The sequence below is a fragment of the Lasioglossum baleicum genome, chromosome 4 (genome assembly GCF_051020765.1).
Source record: "Lasioglossum baleicum chromosome 4, iyLasBale1, whole genome shotgun sequence".
Classification (NCBI taxonomy): domain Eukaryota; kingdom Metazoa; phylum Arthropoda; class Insecta; order Hymenoptera; family Halictidae; genus Lasioglossum; species Lasioglossum baleicum.
Window position 1 is genome coordinate 9,383,816 of NC_134932.1, and position 18,943 is coordinate 9,402,758.

Below are 18,943 nucleotides of genomic sequence, written 5' to 3' on the forward strand. Positions count from 1 at the left end.
GATAGATTTTACAAAAGAGGGCGCGGGATTTTTCTGCTCTTTTACAAGGACGCGCCTTTTCAGTTTGTGAAACAATCCTCGAGGCAATAATTGCCCTTACACATACATGAAGAAAATGACACAATCATTTCTTTCACCCTATCTCGTCTTCATTTCCATGTTGTTGAAGCTGTTATCGTCCATCGCTGTTAAAGCTTGTGGTATTTTACAATTCAAGATTTAAAAAAAAATTTTAATAGTCTTGGAATAGCAATAAGTATAAACATAATTTCTTTCTTTTAATATGTTTAATAGGTTAACAATAATATAATAGTACTTTTAAATTCTTCTAATATTTTTTCTGCCTTAAATCGCACCTATTCTCGACCTCCGAAGAGAAATTCGACAATTCGATTTACGTTTAGAACAGAAGGGAAAATTTATAACGCATCCTGGGCAACAATGTAATTTTATAGGGGTTCTCCTCAAAATTTACATACAAGGTTCCCACAAAACATGATTCGTTTCCTGTTCGCCGCCACCCCTGCCCCAACAATTACGTTTTTGTTAAATCAATATATCGGCTGATCAAGGCGCGTCACTTATCCCGCCCTAGTAAATAAAGACGTATACACGGTGTATCAAAAGTCACCGTCGATCTCAAGCGCGATTCTATTTTCCAATTTACTTTTTCTTCTAATAGTGTCACTAAACAGTAAACAGAGTAATCGAGCTGTTCAATTCTTCTAATGTCATCACAGTTTCATTCTTGTGACAAATGCACAACCCTCTGTACAGAAAAATCGTTGTTTAACGAATGTTTTACGACGAAGTTTGAACCCCGAAGGATCGATATCGTGGCGCGCGTGTGTCCAAACGACGTTCTTCAAGCCGGCAATAATTCACCGTCGCAACTTCCTCGCATCTGCGTGATCCTATGATCCTGTGATCCAATGGCCGGCTACACAGTCTCCAGATGTCACGGTTTCCCGAATAGGACACGGAGCTTTGAGCTTGGAGCCAGGCTCGAGACGCCACGAGAGAGAAAAGAGACGAAAAAGAGCTGGAAGGAAACGATGGCTCAGGGAGCGGGAAAGTCGAAGATCCCCGAGGAACGACGGGGATTAGGCTCTTTCTATCGGTCAGTTTTTGCAGGACGAGGCGCGTGCCCGATCCTCATCCTGTGGGGGAAGTTGTGCCTCGGGCGGGAAAAATCAAACACCGGCCCGAAAAGCCAGACGAGGAAATTTCGAACAGCTGTTGACACACTGGGCCAGAGGGCCGGAAAAATCGTGGAAACCGGCTAGACGGCTAATTTCCCAGAGATACCTACGCGAACAATGGGCTTTTTAACGTGGATGAGGAATCGATCGCCCTAACTGCTCGCTATTATTAGATTTTCTGCATTTACGATCGAAAAGGCGGGATATAAAACCTTGAAGGTGTTGCAAGGGTTGAATCAATTTCTTATGTTACCTTCCGCTTATAAAAAATTATTGAAAGAATAATCAAATTGTTAGGTGGTTTGGAAAGTAATTTCGCTTTTCGTGTAGAGATGGCATTGCTTCCATTTGTTATTACTAAACAGCGGATTTTATGCATTGAAATGAGTAGGGTAAACTGTACAATGATTGGCACCTTAAGCCAAAATTGTAGTAAAAATCTTTTTATCTTTTTTTGAAATGTTTAAACGAGCTTAACTTTCTATTATTATAAACTAATAGAGATTTTTCAGCAAAATCAAACGGTTTTACGAGTTATAAATCTTTTATTATAAAATATGTTCAGTGAATAACAACCGTAAAACAAATAGTACAGTCATTGGCACATTTGCTAACAGTCATATGTGGAACTCTGTTATGAAAACTTACAACGTTGCTTTGAAATATAAATAAGAATTCTTAATAACCAGTAATTATAAACCAGGAATTCTTAATATTTGCCGTTTAAATCAAAAGTGCCAATAACTACTGCAGTGCTGGCAAGAGTAGAGTTCTCCCTAGGTGTAATTTAAAATAGTGAAACATTAGAAGAATTTAAAAATACTGTTACATCATTTTCAGTCCGATAAACACATTAAAAAAGAAAATAAATTTCTATTTCATCCCAGTTTGTTACAATTCAAGTAGAAGATTTTTATTTTGCATAAAGATGCGCTGTTATCACTTAACCTTATTTTATGGCCCCTAGCATTTTCGAAGAGTTCGAACTTCGACCAATTTGAATTAATCTGAGTGCACAAGATTTGGTAGAATTTTTTGGTTTCGTGGTGGATCGGAAGGTTATGGCAGGGCAAAGGTCAGTAGGTTTTTTTTGTCCCGATAGAAGGGTAGAGGGGGGAGTATATCAATCGCAGGTATGTAGGACAATGCACAGAAGTTGTCCGAGTGGTTCGCCAGACGAGGTATACACGCACCGGGTCCTGAACCTACCGAACGACAGATGTTTCTGATGAACGATGAGCCGGCCTAAGTATGAGAAAATATTGCTCCTGATACCGTGGACCGGCACTAAAATCGTAACCTGAAATGCAACGCTCTCCGGCACTGGAAATATTCTTTACAGACCCCGGGGATGAAATCAGAGAGCCTTTGATAAAACACCATTCAAACTCTCGAATAATAATCACAAAAATATTCCGTCGCCATTTTGTATTATGCTTGCATGACTGCTTGTTAATACGAGGCCGAGGCTATTCAGCATCTTGTTCTAGGCTTTATTTAGCATACGTGATTCTCGAGAAATCCGTCCATTTCGTTTCAATTCAATAAATGTAATGCATAAATATTGTTTCTCTTTACATATAAAAGAAATATACAAATCCTGTTAGGAAATTTAGGAAAAATTGATCTTATAGGAAAAGACTGTTAAGAAATTTCATAGTTAATATTAGGTCATTCAGGAGATGGTATTGCTTTGATTTGCTGTTATGTACTAGACTGCGGATCTTTATGCATTTATGGCTTATTTTTTATATGGATTTTATTTCATTCCACTTTCTTAAAAGTCTAGATGTTACTTCACGTCAGACCACCTGTTTGAACCATTGAACTGGATCTCAGACGTCGAGTTAAAAATGCACAAAGTTCGGAATGAAATCGATCGTTTTCGAGTATGAAGAATATTAATCGAGACACCCTGTAGATTCGACAGTAGCGAATTACCTGGTATCCCGTATCAATTAGCCGTACAACGAGAAGATTCTCGACACAATAGTGACAAGTAATCCGGCATCGAGAGGTCGAGTGCGGGCACCTTGCTCAAAGGGGGTGAGGGGGGGGGTAGAAGGGGGGTGTAGCAGTCGGTGAAAAGTCAGTGAATTCTTTGGCGCAGTGGCCCCGATGCGAGGGTGCAGGGGTTGGTTCAGTTGTGGGACCGCATATATATCGGGGGTCCTACCGTCCCGGATAGCTAGCGCGTGCCCTCTTCACTGGAGTAGCTTGCCTCTGAATTACCGCGGTGCCCTATCGGAAAGGGGTTAAATGCTCTTTTCTTCCAGCGGCGAGGCGTTGACCACCCTTTGCGGTGGAAAATCAACCCGAGGGTTAGGTGAAACAAGCGCGACCGTCGACCGTGTCATCGTACCTTCGCCGTTCTCACCGCGTTACGCACATTTCGCCTCGTTTGCTCACTCACTGCGGCCCGCGGACCTACTCGCAGCTACCATTCCCTCCGCAAACGCGCCATTTTTCTCCACCGTTCTTGGGAAACGTCGTTTTTTAAACCCTTAACACTCCATACAACATTCTAACCCTCTGCTGGATTAAATCTGTCGGTTTACTTATACGTTTCAAAGCAATTTTTACTGCCGAGTTCAATGTTTATCTTTAAATCATTCACTAAAAAATATTTTAAATTGAACTTGTGCTACAAACAGGGTGGCCAGTGTGTAAACCACCCCTTTCAAGTCCATCGTTCTCCACTGATGACCGTTTTTTAACTGTCCGTAAGAAACACGATATTTGACGGATTTTCGAAAAAGTGCATTCAGGGGATGGTTGCGCAGGGGTGCACAATGCGAAGACGTAACAGGGTAATTCGTTTACGTCCGCGTTTCGTCCCGAAAAATAATATTTCGTGGTCCAGGTGAACATCCCCTGCGCCCGATCGTTCGAAAAGGGCAAGAACAGACAGGGTGGGGCCTGGATGAGAGGGGGAGGGGGTGATTTTTCATTTCTCGATGCCACGGCTTGCCGACAATAGACGCGTGTCACGATGTTGCAGCTGCTTTTGCCACTGTATTTGTCCCGTGCACATGGCACGCGGGCCAATGACGCGCGTGACCGTGCCTCGCAAGATCGAAACGGCTCTCGCTGTACCAAATCAGGACCGAGAATTCTTTCAATTCTTTGAATTTTTCCAAGCACCTAATAAGACAGTCAGTGAAAATAAAGAAATGAACAAAAATAGCGGTGGATGGAGGCGGCAATAACTCAAGACGCAGCCTCGCCTCGTTATTACAATATATTTTAAAATGAATCGCGGCCGTCAGGAACGAAGAGAAGATAATGGCGGACGTCTCGCGTGAGCTATGATCGCGCACCCGCGAGTCCCGCGCGGGGAAAAGTATCTTGTTATTGTTATTTATGTTACGATCATGAAGCGAAAGAATGGAGGAGCGGCACGGTTCTGGCGCCGATATTGCCGGGAAAGAAAAAAAGCGGGAATAAAGAGGGGAAAAAAAGGAGGAAGAAGAAGGAAGAGGAAGGACGAGAAAGTTGGTGTGTATTTCATAGCCGCGGCGCACGGCGGTTTCGCCAACGGCACCGGGGAATCACGGCGTTCACCGTCTCCGGCTACGAAATTCGCCGGAACAGATGCGACTCCGGCCGGTACAATGATGTCGAAATAAATCAGTTTATCGAGACCAGGTAGGTGGGAACCTCTCCGCTCTGTACCTACACTGGTCTACGAGGCATTGTGTCTCGCGAACGATCAGTGACTCTCAATCGTCGCGGCACCTCTCCGTTCACGAAATGGCATGGAAACAAGGGAAACGAACTTTCCGACGCGCGACAAACGCCTCTGCCGTCTTTAAAAGCGTTCCTTTGTAACGCTGACTTCGCCTGCTACTGTCCACGAACAACCACCCCTTTGTCTTCCGGTAGCCAAAAAATGCGAGAAGATGCGTTTGTCTTCGAACAAGTTTGCCTTTCGATCAACGCGGATTTCGCAAAGATCTTTTCAAAGAATGCGCTTCTTTGCTTCATCTCTGACGGTCATGCTTGCCGAGTTGCATCAGGGGGATGAAATAGAGTTATCCGCCAAGATAACTAAATTTCATTCGAGATTTCTCCTGAACAGTTTCTACTTTTCCCACTCGATACGTCGAGTTTGAAGCAGCGAAACGAGCTGGTAGATTTTTCTAGACGAACGTTGATAACACGGCGATCGATCAATTCACAGGAAAAAGGAATTGTGTAAAGAGAAACCCTGACACGCGAGACTGGTTCCCTAGCCCCCCGTCTACCTGACATTTAGCTTTGACTAGTCCGATATTTGCCGTAGGACAAAATCCGTCGGAGAGATTTTATCTGTCCCTTGGATTCTTTCCAATATCGATCCGAGCCGGCCCCGTAAGGCGGCAGCTGCCGGGCTCATCGCAAACTTCATTAAGATCGAGTATCATTTAATAAGTTCGAAAGGAGCACAATAAACCGCTGAATTTCCCTCGAACTCGAGCGCGTTCGATAGCCGATATTAATTTCTCGAAAGCGCGGCCAGGCTCCGCGCGAATCGATTACAACGTGGCCGAACCTGAAATTTCAACGCGTCCACTTTTCGCCGAAATTTTGCGGGAACGAAATCTCCGGCACCGATGCACACGCGTTCAAATCTCCGGAGTTTCGGCTCGGAAGTTCACGAAATTTTCGCGTTTGCAAAAATATTGTTAGAATCGTCGCATCAATTTGGTATAATTGAGAAAATTCTTCTTTTACAAGGTACTTCTAAATACATTGGTCAATCTAGACATAGTTACCCAAGGGTTAACGACCGACCCGTTCGTTCCATTTATCAACTTAATTATCCAAGACTATGTACCCCTTCGAAAGTGGTAGACCAGAGGAAACATAAACACTTCAATGAAGAATTATGGATACGGAGTACGCAGATACAGTTACAGCATGTGCAAGTATTTAAAACATGATAAAATGTCTAATAATATTCACCGAGATGCGTATCTCCTGCGAAGCTCGATGAAATCATTAATGGAAGAAACACGTTTTCTATTACTTCCTGTTTGTTTCCCACGAGGGTACATAAGTAATACGTAAGTAACACATAGTAACTGCCACTGTTGTTCTATTTATATCGAAGAATAATGTCGCTATGATTTATAGGAGCGCAGATAATTTTCTCATCCTGTAAGTTGGATGACTCGAATCATCTGTATCGGTCAGCATCGATCAAGATCAAGGCGGAGAGCGAAGCAAATTCTTTCTCCATAATCCGTAGATCCGAGGAAACAAATGTGAATAAGGAGAGGGAATGATCGAGGGCATTATGGCGGTGATAAAACATATTCGGGAGCTCGCTGCGGCACAATGGGGTCGGCAGGCGACGCACAATTCTGTGATATAGAATCTAGCTGAACAAAACTGTACTCATTTCATATTTCATTTAAACATTTAGATTTGAAACTTTCGAAATCAAAAATTTATTTTCGAGGTTACGGCCAGGTTTTTATGGGATCGTTGTGTGTCGTCTCTCGCGTTGACGTTGTCGCGCGTCCTGAGAAACGAGAGAAGTCCTCGCTCGGGACGATGCATCCTCCCGTTGGCTGAGAAGCCACCGTGTCGTCGACCCTTCTTAGAAGAATCCCGCATTAATTTATATCTGCATACGCCATTATTATGTTAATCGCGGCGGCAACCCAGCCAGAGCGTCGAACGTTTCGCGGCTCCGAGGTGTTCACGATTAAACGCATCCCCGGCAAAGCCATGGGAAACTCGACCGCAAGGGTTTTCCATCGGCGAGGATCGTTTCATCGTTCCAACACTGGCGAATCAATGTTTTTCACCCCGGTCGTGCTATTTTTTCAAAAACACTCGTCGCAAGATCAACCCCACAAACGAGTCTCTCGTTATCTCCTCTCACGGGGGACAAATGGAGCAATTAGAGGACCGACGTGTGTTAATTTATGTCAGAACTAGACTGCGGATTTTGTGCATTTACAAAAAACAATTCCAGCGAAGCTTAAAAAATTGAATCGTGGAAAGAGACTTTCTGGTTCTCTATACTCTATGCTGTTATTGAAGTCTCGACCATCCGAGGCAAACATGTGTGCCTTAACAGAATTTAAAAATCCCTGAATGCGCCCGCACCCATCGTCCGTTATAATAGCATTCGATAAGAAAAACGTCTGCCCGTATACGCGGTCCGCTTTGCGTCGACACCTTGGACGAGCGTCTATTTTCTAGCGTATAGAGGATACCCTCATGAGCCAGTTGGACAGCAACGTCTTAATAATTCTCGACGAACGTCCAAACTGGACGTTCTTCCGCAACACTTCGAACCTCGATTCCTCCGGAATGTTTCGGCAACGATTCCGAATCCTTACGAATGGAGGACATTTCTTTAAATTGGGGTTAGTTCAAAGTCATCTCGGCTATTGGCAATCGGTTCGAGATCCCATGATCCTGCGGTTCCACCCCAGCCCCGGTCTCGTTTCACGTGGAGCAGGATCGGCGGCGTTTCCCGTGGAATTAGAGTTCAATTTGCGAGGCTGCCGAGTTTCTTTTCCGGGACTCGTAAAAAAGCCTCGTAAAACGTTCTCCTCGGGTTCCCTGCCCGTGGCCCAGAAACTGCCATGCCGGCGACCAATCCGTAGCTTCTTCCTCTACTTTCCCTCCCCGGCGTTATGTCGCTAACGATTTATTTCGACGAGCCTCTCACGGATTCGATATCAACGACTTTTCGGGCCCGGAGGCCACACCGGCAACCCTTCCACCCCCCCTACCCGGATTTGTCCCTCGTACACACCCGCCAGAAATCGGGGATGCGAAGAAGGAAGCGTCGGCTAACGGTTGACACGCGGCGTGTCCTTTCTGCGGCCGCCTTTGTCGATGGGCGTTCATTCCGAAATTTGGGTTACTGAACCTGATTAACCCTTTCGCACGGTGGAGACCGCTCGAGCGGAAAGAATCGCGGCGCGTTTTCTGGTCAACGGAATCGGACGCGTCCTTTCTTGGGTCAACGAATTCCTAAATGCTCCGTGGAGCACTCGCTCAGAAACTTGGCCCGTGGACCGACTCATACACCAATTCTCTAAATAGCTGCCTTCCTGAACTCTAACATTTATTGGGTCAATTGTTAGTTATAACAATTCGTTGTTACGAAGCTTCGACATGATTAGCACCGCTGCGAAGCTGAAATTCGCGCGAACAGATCAACTCCGTAAAAGTGTACATCGCGAATCATCCTTCAATAAACGTCCATTCCAAGGTTAAACTGTCAATGCTGACCAAAACAATCCACTCCCTGGTTAAGAGCTACGATACTGTAATGTATATCATGCAAATCCGCTTGTTCTTAAAACTCTGTCACACAACAGAGACCTTCTTCTGCCTTACAACCCAAAAATAAGATCCACATTTTCTTAGAAAAGACTCATCTACAGCTGCTCGCAGTAACAATAACACAAACATTCATAATCATCCACTCTTTCAGCGTGGTTTTCTGGAACCTGAAGAGTACAGATTTACCCGTCCATTCCATTCCTACCAGAAGAACACGCTACATCGATAGAACTCGTCATTAATACAAATTCCCGGGACTTTTAAAAATCGTCAAACAGCAAAGGAGCTCGCAGAGCTGAGCCCCTGGGGCGCCAAAGGAATATACTCGGCAAACTAAATTCCCCGAAGCTGACACATTTTCCGGTAGATTTTTCCCGGGCGGAACGATTGCGCAACGAGGAGCAATCGAAGAGAAGCCGGGCGCGTAACGAGAGAAAGCGTCATCGGGAAAGAGGAATCAGAAGAAGAAGGCGAAAAGCTTTTGCGTTCGGTCGAAGCAGGTTCGCAGCATCCCCTTGTTGCTTAGGTATCGCGCGAGGGGTTGTAGCTGCGGTTATTGCGCATGCTTGGTTCGTCCCCCTCCGTTCAACGCTCGATGTACCCCCACCCTTGGGAACGCATCGAAATCTTTCGTACTCCGTCTTGTATTCGGTCAACTAACTCGGCTCGCTCTCTCTTCGTTACTCTCTCATAGTATCTTCTGTCTCTTGTACTTTCTCTCTCTCTGTTGATTGTCACGTAGAGAGAGGGAGAGAGAGAGGGAGACGCTCGAGTTCCCCTTTCCCTTTCCCTTGGCCGGCGATGGTCCTGGCCGTATCCTGGGTTCCCGCCATGACGAACGGGATGACACCCGAGCGGTGCCGAACAGCGCCGAATCGCGACCGACCGCCGAAACGCGGGCAGCTGCGACTCCGCACGGACAAAGAATACTCTTGGAGCATACAGTCACCGCGCGGCGAGCACACTCACCACGGGGCAGTCCGCCGAACCAAAGGTATCTACAGTGTTTTGATGCGTGCTCGTGAGGCCGGCCGACGGTGTCCGGCCGTGAACACGTATCGTCGTCCTCCTCGGTGTGTATGTATATCTCGGTGTACAGTACCTTCTACACGGACCCGCCGGAGTGATAAAACGTTCTCTACGTATACTGACCGACCGTCGAAGAGACCGAGGGGTTGCAAAGCAAAGCTCTCGTTGGATTTCGAACGGAGTTAACCGAGTGAGAATATACATAACGGGTGAGAGAACGTAAAACCGATAGATAGCGAGAAAGAGAAACGGGATACGTACGTGTGTGCGTTGTGTTTCCGAGGAGAGTTTCTGATCCGTGGGCCTGGTCAAAACGAATAAGGTGAATCCTCGCGGAGAAAGCGTTGTTCGGGTGCGTTGCTAATAACCTGCACACACGTGTCGCTGTCCTCAGGGGTCTGGCCAGTCCCGTAGGATCAACCTCCGCAACTGTGGGAATTAAACAGAGTGTCGGACCCGGATGATTATACGAACACGAAGACAAGACGAAAGTCGGGAGTGATGAAATCACAGTTTCCACGGTATCGTTCGCGAGTTATTAAACGATTCAAAGTCGGCCAATAGCGGCGCGCGAGTTGGGCCTCTGTCCCTCGCTCGGTACGTCACTGTGCGCGCTCCTTCTAACCTGACTTACGCGCGCCACTATTGGCGGATCGGAGTATACGTAGTTTTTCATCGTTGATTGTGTGTTTGAAAAATGGAGTATCCGATTTTCGTCTTGTTTTCGGTCGTAGAATTGATCGCCGACTAGGAGTATTTATTGCACGATCGGGGGTTCGGTATATGTATACGCACGGTGATACTGAACGGAGGAACCTGTGGGGAAACGGAGCGACAGTTAGATCGAAGGGCCAGGATAGGGGGCTTGGGGAAATTGGGGTGGGAAGCAGTGTCGAATGGTTTTCGAGGTTATAGTTCGCCGATCTGGTGCCGGTGATCGTGGATAAAGGTTTACGAGTCCTATATTACCGATCGAGGGAAAAATTTTGGGAACGTTACGTCGTCGCTGGCAGCGGGGCTATTGAAACGGTAGTGGCAGCTCGGCAACGACAGCGACAGCGACAACGGCAACGACGGCGACAGGCAGACCGGACGGGTGGAGTGTACAGCAAGAGGGAGAGAGCGCGCGCATAGGATCACTCTCGCTTTCGTTCGGCTCTGGTTCTCTCTGTCTCTCGTTCCCTCTTCTATCCTTCTCTCTCTGCTTCTTTCCTTTCTCCCTTGCTCGCTGGTCACGAAGAACGGGGAGAGAGCGAGAGAGAACGATTGCGGGATGGAGATGGAGCTATTCGCCAAGAAAGACAGAGAGAGATAGAAGGAGTAATAAAGAGAGAGAGAGAGAGAGAGAGATAGCTCGTCCAACCGAAGAAACCGGGAAGGAGAAGGGTAAATGCGCGAGCCTGTAGTTTCCGTGGATATGTGTGCCCGTTGGGACGAAACTGTTCGGTAAAATGCATTCCAATTACGCCAATTGGATTACTGGATCGCCATCGTCGTCGTCGTCGTTGATGTTGTTGTTGTTGTTGTTGATATCGTGAAGCTGCCTCAAGGGAAGCATGGTGTCTGCCGGCAAGGACCAAGGCTTGAAAGAAAATGGAGGATTCGTGAGGAGTTTCTGCTGCAAGTAAATTCTTCTTTGGTACTGCGATATAAAAATGCGGAAGTTGGCACCCGCGGCACGTTTCCGTCGTCCTGGCCTCCTTGCTACGTCCGCTGATCATCGCCACCACCGCCATCACCATCGGCACCACCTCTACCACAATCTCACCACCACCACCACCACCTCTTCTACTACCACCACCACCACCACCACCACCACCACCAACCACCAACCACCACCACCACCGCCACCACCACCACCAGCAGCACCACTACCATCGCTGCCACCACTACCATTGCCGTCAACGCCTCCTGCTAGCCGGCGGCGATGCACGGTAGTGTCCTCGAGCACGGCGTGCACGCATCGTGCTGCGAATGTTTCACGAGTCTCGCGCGGTGCGTCAGACAAAAACGCGTTGTGTCGTCGTGAGAGACAAGTGACGGGCCAAAGTGCATCCCTTCGAGAATTCTCCCGGTGTTTTCGAGACTCGGCTCAGACGCTTCGTCGATGCCACGCGTAGTGTATGGGAAACAGGTTCTTAACGTTTCTTTTTCTCTCTAACTTTTATACATATATCGCGCGCACGCACACGCACACGCACACACACACACACAGGTATCCTCGTCACACGTAAAACGTGCGAGGAATCTTTTTTTTTCGAGTTTGTTTGTTGTTATTTTGTTGGTTTTTTGCCCTTCATCCCCGCCTGGGCGAACTGAACCTAACCTAGCCTGTGTGACCGGCTAGAACAAACGACGCTTTGGTAAACACCATTATCGACTACGGACACACCGTGGTCGTTCCTCGATGCTCTACAGTTCGAAAAACCGTTGCGCAAGTGCTTGGGAAAAAATAGAGGAGAAACGGTATCCGAATTTTCCCTCCTGTTGTTCGCGCGTTTGTGTTATTCCTCGACGGACGGTTTGTTGTGTCTCGATCCGGTGCGAGAGGTGCGTCGATCGTCGCGCGTGGTGCGCGGCACGCTTCGGCGAAATTTCGATCGTTTTCTCCGAGTTTGGGACTCTCTACTTGTTCGGGGCCCGCCGTGTGTGCCATCGGAAGTGGGATTATACATGATATCGTGTGGAGACGGGTTTCGGAGTGTGCACCGCGAAAAGGATAAAGGCACGAGCGATTGTCGGCCGTGTATACACGCGTGTGTTTGCGTCTGGCCACAAAAGGGAAAAATACGGGCCCGGGTAATAACGTGCAATTTGCAGTTTACGCGATAATAATCGGCGCGTACGCACGCGATCGACTTCGGGGATCGTTAAGGGCGGCATTTAACCGGCACACATCGGGCCTCTCGGTCCTCTGTGCCCGCAAGCGAAAAATCGATATTCCGGAATATGGACCGGCGGCGTTCCCGCGCCGATAACGGAAATCGCGATAGCGTCTCTTTCTATGGGGTCGTGCAATTCCCTTTTCGAAATTAACGATATCGCGAACAACGTAACGTAACGTAACGTAAAATTCTCGGTCCGAGGCTCCTGTTTCGCAGTCGCGAACGCGCGATCAATTGCCCTTTCTCTTTCGGCTCTATTCCTGTCTCGTTCCTTTTTTCCTCGGGTTCCCTTTCCTGTGGGTGTTCCTTCCTTTTTTGTGTCGGCGAGAGAGCCGCGTTAGGGGGTGGCCGGGGAAGGGGACGAGAGGTGGGGGGCAAATTTCGGCCTACGGAACGTGGAACGGATCGGAACGGACAAGGAACCAACGTCGTGGACCGCGAGAACAACGGGCGCCAAGAGATTTACGGGCACGCACAGTATCCCTTTTACCCGTTCCCTGGATTCGTTTCTTTTTCTCTCTTGCTCTCTCTCTCTCTCTCTCTCTCTCCCGCGGTCTCGCGCTTCGTCTCTCTAGGCCCTTTTTTTTCCTCCATTTCTGCGTCTCTGTTTCTTCAGACCCTCTCGGTCATAGCTGTCGGAATTCTACGCGCGGGCTCGCCGCCGCCGGCACGCTCGAAAGGGTTGCCGGCGAAGTTGGCCGCGAATCGTTTCCAACGAACGCCAACGGTTCTCGCGAAACGCGTGCGCCGATCGCGACGCGGAAACTTCTCGAAACAATCGGTCGTTTTGCACGCTTGCGACACAGAGAGAAAGATTTTTCGCGTTTACTCCGTTCCGGTCTCTCGATAACCCGCCCGGTATTTGCCTGTCCGCGATACGGAATCTTTATTGAAGTCCTTTATGGCACTCTCACCGCCGTGGGACCCGCGAATTTAGACTGTGTATATTGCGGTTCGTATAACTCTGTCTTCGCTAGTTGCAAAACTAGATGTCCTCACTGATAGCAGCATCGTATGGTCAAAAATAGATAATTATTTATCGATGTATGTACATACTGAATAGAATTCTATATGCTTTAACCTTCGGATAGCAGACTTTGTTGATAGACGTTCGTTTTACAGCCTTATTTATCAATTCTTTTACATACATATTTTTCGCATATTTCTTGAACTCTTTACATTACTCCTAACGAAGCCGATTCAAATGAACCGCTATAAAAGAACGTAGATTAGCGACGAATCTCTTGATGGTCCAACAGTTTATCGAAATGATTCTCGAAGTAGCCCAACATCGTTTATCTCAACGGTGGTGGTGCTTGCCGGCAATTATGTATGAACGAGGAACTGAAAAATGGAACGGCAGTTGCGTACGGTTTTTCGAGCGACGCCGATAAAGAAACCGACTACACAGAACGACTGTGGCCAGCCGGACCGAGAACACCTGTCCAACACGAGGAACAGGTATCGACGCGAATGTTCCGGACGATTCGGGTCGACAGACAAGAGTATGCGTATTTTCGTTTTAGTTGATTATTTTCTTTTTTTTTTCTTCGTTCTCCCCACCGCGTCGCGTCCATTCTGTTGTGCCCTTTTTCGAAGCCCGCTGCGTGGGCTGTCGGACGTCGTTGCGCGCATTAATCCGTGGTTTAGCGAACCAATTTAAATATCAGCGGCGCGCTCGACGCAATTTTATATCATTTCCGATATCATGTGCTTGTGTGGGTGGGTTTAGCAGTGCGCCCGCCCCCCTTACCCCCACCACCGTCTCTCCACCACCTCGCCGCGGACCGTTACGCACCTCGACACGAGGATACTACAACGACCACTACAGACCGCCGCCGCCGCCGCCGCCGGTTTTCGATACGACGACGCTTCGTCTTCGTCGCTCGACGTCGACGTTGACGTCAACCGCGACGATCGACTACGACACAGAGTTTCTCGGTCCCTCGTGATCGTCGATGAGCGGTCTCTTTCTTTCACGGGGCTCGCGTGTGATCGGCCGTCGTGACGACGTTACGCGTACTTGCGGTATATCCCGTGAAAGTGCACGAGCGCATGCGCTGCACAGCGCGCCTTCGTATCCGCGCACGTGCGTGCGTGTGCATATACGGTACGCCGCGTGTATTGGGTGGGACGATAGTTACCGATCTCGGGGGTGAGCTTTCCCGCTTAATTTTTGAAATTTTGAACGGCACGGACTAGACTCCTCTACTGTTTGAACAAGACACTGTTTAGAAAGGCTGTATATATGCACTTTATACGACAAGATACGTACAGAGAATGTATAAAGAATTGTTTGAAAGAATACTAGGATGCACTAGGAGATGCTAATGGATTTGAACTTCTTTGTTCCTCGATGTGTTTGGATAAGCGAGGTTGAACTGCATATAGGTAGCTGCTGTCACATATGCGTGACCGCTCCGATGCAGTCGTCAGTCTTATTTAGGACATGACTTCACTGTTTTTAGGGTCATTGTACCAACTTCGCGTACAGATTTTTAACTCGTGTCCGGCGAAGTGTCCACCGGCAAGTCTCGCTTTGATGAGTTACTCTTGCGTGGACAAACGGGTACACAGATACCCACTGGGTCTTGCATTTAACGCGGATTTTTATGCTCTAAAAATATCACAGAACTGCTCTGGGTATGTTCGTTCTTCAAACACTATGTTACATCGATTTAGAATTGGCTCTATCTCGCTAAGGGTTGTTCGAAAGCAATTTTTTTACGAATATCAGTCGCACGAATGAATTGATTAGAAGGTGACAATTTCATCTGTTCTATAACATTATCCGAAGAATACTCCAAAAAAAGGTAGTGCTCCCGTCCCTTACTTGCGAAACAAAGACCCACACCAACTTCAAGGATGCTTCGATATATTTGTATAATTCATCAAGAACCGATAACACCGCGTTAACCTCGCAAAATATATTTTCGACAAAGAAGGAGCACAACTCGGTCGCTCGAGGTACGGCGATCCGTCGAACAATGGCTAGACTATTCGTTGTTCCTTGTGCTTCTCACGTTCTCCGTCGATCCGCGAAGCGAAGTTTCTCGTGATAATCACTCGAGACACCCTGTATATGGGCAACGGCGTCCGTCCAGCGCACCAGCTGTGGTCCGCTTTACGAGGGGCTGCGTGTGTGAGCGAGCGGGTACGTGCTCGCGTGCATACGCTCGATCCTCGTGTTCGTGCGCGAATCAGTGCGCACTCGAGTGCGTTTTGTCTGGCCGACCAGCGAGCAAAGCAGCAGCAGCAGCTCTACCAGCACCGGCACCGGTACCCAGTGCCGTAAAAGCGTTGCGTCGGTCTAGCGACCCACGGGACCCGCGTCCAGGCGATTTCGACGCCGGGTACGCGCAGCAACAAGTGACCCGACCGGCGACGACCCTCCTGTCGCGACTCCTCCTGGGAAAGCTGGCTCTTCCTGGGTTCTCTGGGTTCCCTAGGTTAGGTAGAAACAGACCTTTCAGGGTGCAGGGCTTCTGCGGGTTCTCCGAGTTTGCAGGTTCCCCAAATTTAGAATTTCCCCGGGTTTGTGCGTTGCTTCGCCGGATTTCTGTGTGTTCTCAAGGTTCCCGCGAGTTTCTGGGTTCCCTGGGGAAGGGATTGTGTGTGCAGGGCTTCTGCGGAGTCTCCAAGTTTGCGGGTTCCTCGAATTTAGATGTCCCCCAGGTTTGCATTTCTTCCCGAGATTTCTGTGAGTTCCCAAGGTTCCCGCGAGTTGCCCGTGACTTCACGGGTTCCTCGAGTTCCCCAGACCCGTCCTTCGGGCGAGTCCTCAAGGTGTAACCGGTTCACCCGGCTCCGAGACCCGCGTACCGTTGACGAATCGGTGTGGATCGATAATCGGCGGAACGCCTCGGCCTAACGGTGCGTCTCGACGCTCTCTGCGACTGCATCGCCGTTCAACGAGAGGTTATCAATGGCGTAGTATGCCCGAGAGACCACCGTAGTCCCTCTATCTCTGTCTCTCTTTCTCTCCGATCCTCTTTCTCCGCGGATGAATAAGTTATAGCCCGCGACGATGCTAGCAATCGGCTGCCACAAAAACAGTATTGTTATGACTCGAGTAAGTGGATGACGTCAGTTATCACGGCCTCTTTCTTCGCTATTTATTGCTACTTAACACGGGAGTAAATACTGCTTTACGATCACCGCGTGCCACCGTTTTTCGCCTGCGGTCTCCTTTATGTGTCCTCTCTTTCTCTCGATCTCGCTCCGCGATCTCTTCTTGTCTTTGCACGCGGAGAGAATTCATTGATAGATGCAGCAGCACTTGGAGACTGCACTTCTTCACTTTTGCTTTATGAATTTACTGTGCGAATCTTAGAGGATTCTTAAATTTTCGTGGATCTATCCTTAAACACGACAGCATCCTCTATGACGAATCGTAACTTTCTAGTTTTGGCGTTATTAACACAAGTCGGCCGGACGACGGTATAATCTAAAACAGTTTAAAAGGTAGTTCCAGCGATGTGCTGTAACTCTTTCCCGTCGATTAATCGTAGTGCACTGGTGGTCTTCGATTTGATCCTTATTTCTATTTGAAACGTGACTGAATGTTGAACCGAACGCATACGAATGCGTCAATAATGCGATAATGCAACGCGCTATGGTAAAAAGTGGCTCTCCGGGAGCCTCGATTACAATGACTGAATTATCCTGACTTTCTTCGAGTGATTGTTCGGCAGTCAACGTATTACGCGAATCACAATTTGCGAGAATGTTACAAAAGTTATTATTACGAGAAGCTTTGTCTTTTCTATTCAATCTTGTATTACGGAATAAGTGGTTTGAATTTTGTGTGACCTTTGCATTGGCGTGGCACTCGACGTGTTGATCGGTGAATCTGAAGAACCCACATTGGTTGAGATTCTCTGAGCTAGAAGCACAGGGCACCGAATCCGTCGAACACGCCGATGTCGGCATGCGCTCGGACGAGAACGCGTGCATTCGTGCGGCCGCGTGTACGAATCGGTCCCTGTGTGCGTGTGCGTGGGACCTTGAATCAAGCAGCCTTTGTCGCGAGAGCCGAGAGCGGGCGCGGGTGCGCGCGCTCGCCACCACGAGGTCGGCGAAAGTGTACCCGAAGCTTTTTTGCTCTGAGCCGCCGCGAGAGGAGAGCTCTTTCTTTTCTCTTTTTCCTTCTCCTTCTCCTTCTCCTCCTCCTCTTCTTCTTCTTCTTCTTCGTCTACTTCTTCCTCCTCCTGCTCGTCGAACTCCTCCTCGCGTTTCCTTTTTTCGAGGTAGCGAACAACGGGGCGCGGGGTCGGATCCGACCCGACCCGGCCCGGCTCTCGGCCGTTCGACCGGCCAGGCCGACACCGCAGGCTCTCGAACCGCCATTTTTGCACGCCGTAATGCCGGAATTAGCGCACCACGACGCGGCGTCGCGAAAACCGAAAAAGAGTTTACCCTTTTGATACACGAACGACGACTATAGTCGTCCAACGTTGAACGGCCGACCACCGATGGCTATAGAACATTTGAAAAACTTTTCTCCAGAAAATGTCTACAACTTCACGAATTGTGAAAGCGAAAGTCTGTAATCTGTAATTCTAGTGTTAAATTCGCATTGTTTGGGATCCGGAAGTGAAACTCGGGCACGCCGATTTGCTCGCGATCAAAATCCTCTGCTCCAACGCACACCCCACCGTTTCCAAACCGTTTGGCAAATGTTCAACGCGCCTCCGAAGGAGGTAAGACCTTTGTGCATCCCCGGCATCGTTCCATAAATCAGCCGGCTAATGAAAATAACGAATTTCCATATACGACATTGAACCTGTCTGCGCGAGGCAGCTAACGCGACCGAGTACATCATCCAAGGCTAAGGGAACACTAAATCAAGCGTCGCGAGTGGACGTCCATATCGTAAATGGTCTTGAGAGGGGCAAACGCTGATTCCCTGGACGGTAACGGCCCCGACAAAAACGTCCCCCCGATTAGATACCAGAAATCTATTAGCGGGTACGAATCAGGAAGCCGCGGCGACCCACCTTCTCTCTCTCTCTTTCTCTCTCGCCATTCATCGTGGCGAAACCGGCAAAAAATCGGTCAGAGAATCGCGAGCGCAGACACAGGGGTCCGAGAATAATTATTCGGGGCCCGGTTCCGCTTATCTCCGTTTCCGCGGACCGGTAAACACGCACGATTACGAACGGGTTACACATTTTCTGTTGAACGCTTTCGATACGGCGGCCTTGTTCGCGAATGCTTTACTAAGGCACAGCACCATATCAACGTAGACTACACTTAAGTTGCAGTATGAAACAAAACTCGGGCTCGAATTGGGAAGTTTCTAAAGTTCACACACCCGAAATTGTAGTCAGATCGGATGGGGATTCGCCATCTCATCGCGTGATTACAATCTTATTCAACGCTGGACGACTGTAGTCGTCGTTGGTATCGGAAGGGAATTTATTAAGCTTCTTAGATACAGCCCAGACTCTGAAAATGGTAAGAGAAATCTTTTGGCGGCGGGAAGTCTAAAGGTTACGTTTACTTGACTATTTATTGTATTGATAAACT

The 18,943-nt window shown here is 48.2% G+C and overlaps 1 protein-coding gene across 4 annotated transcripts in view; it reads left to right on the plus strand.

The window, feature by feature from the left end:
* The first annotated feature begins 9,336 nt into the window (after positions 1-9,336).
* Tet (tet methylcytosine dioxygenase-like) overlaps positions 9,337-18,943 on the plus strand; it is a 156,139-nt gene continuing 146,532 nt past the window's right edge. Inside the window, exon 1 of one of the 4 annotated variants that reach the window (XM_076422151.1) lies at positions 9,337-9,492. The gene's annotated coding sequence lies outside the window, so the exon portion shown is untranslated. The other 3 variants (XM_076422150.1, XM_076422152.1, XM_076422148.1) reach the window with 3 other exon arrangements.